The 6412-nt window shown below is 39.3% G+C and overlaps 1 pseudogene; it reads left to right on the top strand.

The window, feature by feature from the left end:
* Window positions 1-2285: 2285 nt before the first annotated feature.
* On the top strand, window positions 2286-3662 carry LOC141164026 (uncharacterized; annotated as a pseudogene).
* Window positions 3663-6412: the final 2750 nt, after the last annotated feature.

The raw sequence follows: 6412 nt of genomic DNA, 5'->3' as shown, positions 1-6412 counted from the left end.
CCCGGTCCTCACCAATACGATTCGCTGATTGGTCGCGCTCTCCGCACGCGACCAATCAGTGATCTTGGCGCTAAAGTTAAACACCGCTCTGCTGATTGGTCGCGGCCGCTGCCCGCGACCAATCACCGATTTGGGCGCCACATTTAAATAGCGGCCGCGACCCATCACCGATCTTGCCGCCACATTTAAACACTGCTGTGCTGATTGGTCGCGGACGCCAGACGCGACCAATCAGCGAGCTTGGCGCCAAATTTAAGCAACACTCTGCTGATTGGTTGCGGACTCCAGCCACGACCAATCAGCGAGATTGGCGCCAAATTTAAACAATGCTCTGCTGATTGGTCGAGGCCGCCGGCCGCGACCAATCAGCGATTTTGGCGCCAAATTTAAACCCCGCTCTGCTAATTGGTCGGGGATGCCGGCCGCGACTAATCAGCATTATTGGCGCTAAATTTATACACCGCTCTGCTGATTGATCGCGGTCACTGGCCGAGATCAATCAGCAGTATTGGCCCCAAATTTAAACACCGCTCTGCTGATTGGTCGCGGTGGCCAGCCGTGACCAATCAGCGATTTTGGCACCAAATTTAAACACCGCTCTGCTGATTGGTCGCGGCCGGCGATTGCGACCAATCAGCATTATTGACGCCACATTTAAACCTCGCTCTGTTGATTGGTTGCGACCGCCGGCCGCCACCAATCAGCGATTTTGGCACCAAATTTAAACCCCGCTCTGTTGATTGGTTTCGATTGCCGGCCGCGACTAATCAGCATTATTGCCGCCAAATTTAAACACAGCTCTGCTGAATGGTCGCGACCGAGACCAATCACCATTATTGGCGCCAAATTTAAACACCGCTTTGCTGATTGGTCGAGACCGCCAGCTGCAACCAATCAGCATTATTGGCACAAAAATTTAAACCCCGCTCTGCTGATTAGTCGCGACCGCCGGCCGTGACCGATCAGCGATATAGTCGCCAAATTTCAAGACCGCTTTGCTGATTGGTCGCGGTTGCCGGCCGCGACCAATCAGCGATTTTGGCGCCAAATTTAAGCACAGCTTCTGCTGATTGCGCCCGGTCTGCCGCATACATATTCTAGAATACCCGATGCGTTAGAATCGGGCCACCATTTAGTATATTATAAAAATTAAAATATAAATTATACAAATTTTCAATTAATGAAGATAAATAACATCATTTATTTTAATATACTCAACCATTTATACTTTAAATATAAGTGTTCAACAATAGTCATAGACTCTCTAAGGAACCTTCAAGAAAGTCTAGTAGATATATAATATATGATATATTATGGTAAGCCTTAATATGCATATGTACATAAACATTTTTCATGCACATGTGCATTTACGAATATACAAAATAGCATACTAACAGGTTAGACTACTACTTTTAAAGCTAAAGCTAACCAAATAAAAGTCCATAACATAACTATACCTTCTAGATATGAGAGTATTTTACAGACCAATCAAAGGGGTACATATTGTCCAACACTATATCCACCTTTGGCCTGATGCGAGCGCACATCGCGCATGCGCTGCCGCGTCACCTGAGGAGGAGTGCTCCGTAACTGCGACGCGTCGCCATGGCTACAGTTCTGGTCACATGACCGGATCACGTAGAGATGGTGACGCGAGCAGGGCGAGCGGCCCCCTTGGATGACGCGGCAACATGGCGAGGATGCGCCGCTTACACACATCAGGCTAATCATAAGAGAGCCATACATATAAAACCGTGACACCACAACGCATTCAACACCTACTGACGAAACTGCAGCAGCGGTGAAACGCGCGTCGAGGTAGCAAGTGAGCCCACCATCTAAGACTACATCCAATGTCTACAGGTAATATACCTTTCTAATTATACCTTGGAGACACCTATAGACCATATCAAATATACCTCTGTCATTTACTACTTAATAAGACCTATCAAATTGTATTATTAGGTAGTCTCCCACATTCACTTTACTGTTTACCATCTTATACCTTAGACTTAGGGGAGAAAAAATATTGTAGTGTGGCTCACTGGTCTCTTAAAAACCTTTGTACTAAGCTATGTCCTATTTCTATGTATATGTGAAAATCTATGTTATCATTCTTTTAAAAAATACTCTTTTTGATATAATAAATTTCTGAAATGTAAAATACTCTGATCCACTGCTCCTCTATTTTCTTCCATAATTGGTGATGTTTTAGTTTGGAGGGGGTCCCCCCCCCCCCATTATATTAGGCTTTCCTCTTCGTCTATAGTAATTTAGATGCTCTGATGTATCCTATCTCTTTCCCTTATGGAGAACAAGGCTGGCATGACACTCTAAAACACCAAGGAGATATAAACGAAGGTTTACCAACTATAGTTTTACAGCTATGTTTTGTCAGTAAGAAAGGATTTTAATCCACTACTAAATGGAGGTAAACTAACCCAACAATATTTGGTTGATGCATATGTCAAAATCGAAGCTAATTGACTACATTACATTCGAATTCATCAAAAAGATTTAAAAGTAGAAGATTATTGCTTGCTGCAAGAACATTTACTCAACAAATCTATTGAAAACGGCATTCCCATTGGAAAAACTGTCATTTTACCATTATCCTTCGAAGGCAGTGCACGAAATATGCAGTAGCGGTATCAGGATGCTGTGGCTATCGTTACCAAATATGGTTGCCCTAATCTCTATGTCACCATGGCGTGTAATCCAAAGTGGAGGGAAATTACTGAAAATTTACAACAGTTGCAACGTGTTGAACATCGCCCAGACTTAGTTGCACGGGTCTTTAAAATTAAACTTGAATCCCTGGACACGTCTGTGCTATTGTGCATGTCATCGAGTTTCAAAAGCGTGGCCTGCCACATGCACATATTTTAATCATACTTGACAAAAATTCGAAAATCAGAACTGAAGAAGACATAGACAATATTGTGTGGGCTGAAATTCCTGACAAGACAACATACCCTCAGCTCCACAACATTGTTCTGACAAACTTGATTCACGGCCCCTGTGGTGAAGCTAATCCTAACTGTCCATGTATGGATCATGGACACTGCACCAAAGGATTTCCAAAAAAATTTCAACAAAATACCTCTAAAGAAATGGATGGCTATCCAATTTACTGCAGAAACATTGGCACTATATTTCAACATAATTCTAAAACAATTGACAATTCATGGGTTGTCCCATATAACCCATATTTTCTAAAAAAATACAACTGCCATAATAATGTGGAAATTTGTGCTAGCATCCAAAGTGTCAAGTATTTGTTTAAATATGTATATAAAGGACATGACAAGACTAGTATTGAAATAGCTCAAACACAACTCCAAGATGATGAAACAAATCAATTTGTTGATTCACGATACGTCAGTGCACCCGAAGCTGCATGGAGAATCTTTGCTTTTCCTATGCATAGACAATCTTATGCAATTATTCGCCTTGCAGTATATCTACCTAACTCTCAGACACTATATTTTCATCAAGATGAGCCCATTGACAACATACAACAAAAACTGCTTCAAAATTCAACACTCATGGCATACTTTAACCTTAATAAGATCGACCCTAATGCACATCAACATTATTACAGAGACATTTCAGAACACTACATTTGGAAACATGGAATATGGGAACACAGAAAGAAATGAGGCCACGCTGTAATAGGAAGAATGTATACAGTTAATGTGAAAGACCAAGACCGCTATTATTTACGTTTTTTGTTATTACATGTAAAAGGAGCAACAAGTTTTCAGGACCTTAAATCTGTCAATGGTATTACACATGAAACCTTTCGTGATGCTGCCTTAGCACTTGGATTATTAATAGATGATAGTGTCTGGAGAAATACTATTCTAGATTCAACTATTCTGAACATGCCTACACAACTTCGGGAGATGTTCGCTTACATCTGTATTTTTGGAACACCTGCAAATCCAATAGAATTGTGGAAGGAATTTAAGAAACATTTCATACAAGACTACTGTTACCTCTACCACAGTGAACTATGTATCAATTGTGAAGGCTATGCTATGAAAGATGTTCCAGATGTGCTAATAATACATGGCAAGTCTTATTTGGATTTTAATTTACCACACCCTGCAACAAACATACGCCAGCCTCAAGAAGACTATGATAAAGACTATGAATTAGCTAGAGCTACTGAGATGAAAAAAACTCTTAATCCTGAGCAACTGTTGGCTTTCAATGCCATTGTGGATGCTCTACAAGACAACACGTCAACACATAAGTGTTTCTTTATTGATGGTCCAGGTGGCAGTGGAAAAACCTACTTATACATTATGTCAGAGGAGAAGGATATGTGGTCTCACCTGCCGCCACTACAGGAATAGCTGCAAACTTGCTACCAGGAGGACGAACTATGCGCTCTCTGTATGGCATTCCAATTCCAATTAATGAAACATCAGTTTCCAGGATTAAAACTGACACTAACGCTGCCAACAAGTTAAAAAATACTACACTTTTTATACTTGATGAGTGTACAATGGCACAAAACTATTCTTTGAATGTCATTGATAGACTTCTACGTGATGTCATGACAATACATGTTGATGGTAAAAATAATGTTCCCTTTGGTGGTAAAGTTTTCATACTTGTAGGAGATTTCCGCCAATGCCTTCCTGTACTTACACATGCCACAAGAACTGAAATTGTGGATTGTTGTCTTAAATCTTATCAACTCTGGAAATACTTCACAAGACTCCAGCTATTCAACAACATGAGATCCAGGGATCCAGAATACAACACTTGGTTACTTAAACTAGGCAATGGTCAGGTCTCAAACGAATACAATCTTGGAGAGGACGTTATTGAAATTCCACCAGACATGCTGTCCTCTGCCTGTTTAATCACAGACATATTTGGCACATACATTCATATCAATGTTAATGACACTGAAAGTGTTTTGTATGCTGCATCGCATGCAATATTGTGTCCAAAAAATTAAGATGTTGAATTTCTCAATTCTCAAATTATGGACCGATTGAGTGGCCAATATGTCTTATATACAAGTGATGATTCTGTGGATGTGGATGATGCTTATGAAACTGAACACTACCCAGTCAAATTTTTACATTCTCTGACACCATCTGGAATGCCACCACATCGCCTACACTAAAAATAGGAACAATTGTCATGCTACTGCAAAACCTGAATACAAAAAAAGGATTATGTGACGGAACTCGGGTCATTGTAACATCCTTAAATCATATATCATACAGGCAAAAGTCATCACAGGATCAGCAGAAGGAGACTTTGTTTTTATTCCACGCATTGATTTGTGTCCATCTGAAACTGGATTACCATTCAAACTACGAAGACGACAGTTTCCTGTTAAGCCAGCTTTTGCAATGACAATTAACAAGGCACAAGGACAGACCCTAAATCAAGTGGGTATTTATCTACCTCAACCAGCCTTTGGCCATGGGCAGCTATATGTTGCTTTCTCCAGAGTCAAGCAATGTTCCCATGTCAAAGTCAAGGTTTTAGATACACCACTACAAGGACAGTTCTTTCTTGGTAGTGATAAAGTGATCACTAAAAATGTAGTTTATAAAAATGTTTTAAATTAATTTAGATCTTTAGTAATCTCAATAACATGTGCATAGTTTTATATCAATAGTGATTTACTTTTTGAACACATATTAATATGCCTTAGATACATACGTATGTATAGATACATATTAGAAACATTTCTATGAATGTATATACATATATAAATACATAGTAGAACATACACATTGTTATATGATATATATAGATAACATATTCTGCACCATTAATTTTGTGGTAAATACATATATATAGTAGAATTTAAAGTCATCACAGGGGAGATATGTATCATCAACTTTTAAACAGTTGGTGATGGAAACCCATATTTGTAACTACAGTGTCAAAGATGCTGAGAGACTTATTTGTCTTTTCACTCGGCTGGGTTTTTTGTGAACAGCTGAAGAGATGGGTGGAACGGCTGTTCACCATATCTCCTCCTCTGGCTCTAATCCATGTGGATAGAAACATCGCTGCATAGATACAGTATATATTCATATTTATCTCTATTTATACCTTAAAAACATTGTAGATTTTAGACATATATTATACATAGATATATGATAGATATTATAAACTTTAAATAATTCTATATTTTTAGTACATATATACTGTAGAAGGCTCCAAGCTGCTTTTTGCTGAGATTGTGAGAGATCAGGAAATAATAATAAACAATGCGGTGGAGGCGACAGAGCTGAAAATATGACCAAGTAAATTATACAAAAAAGAACAGCGAGTCTGAAAAGTGGATTGGCACTGAAAAATGGGTGAGAAAAACATAACCATTATTTAGAAAGATAAAGGGGTTGCCCAATTTTAAAAAGCTTTTCTC

The sequence above is a fragment of the Phyllobates terribilis genome, unplaced genomic scaffold (assembly GCF_046119375.1).
Source record: "Phyllobates terribilis strain yellow unplaced genomic scaffold, ASM4611937v1 Scaffold_10__3_contigs__length_209671492, whole genome shotgun sequence".
NCBI classification, from domain to species: domain Eukaryota; kingdom Metazoa; phylum Chordata; class Amphibia; order Anura; family Dendrobatidae; genus Phyllobates; species Phyllobates terribilis.
This window is presented reverse-complemented; position numbering and strand designations above follow the sequence as displayed.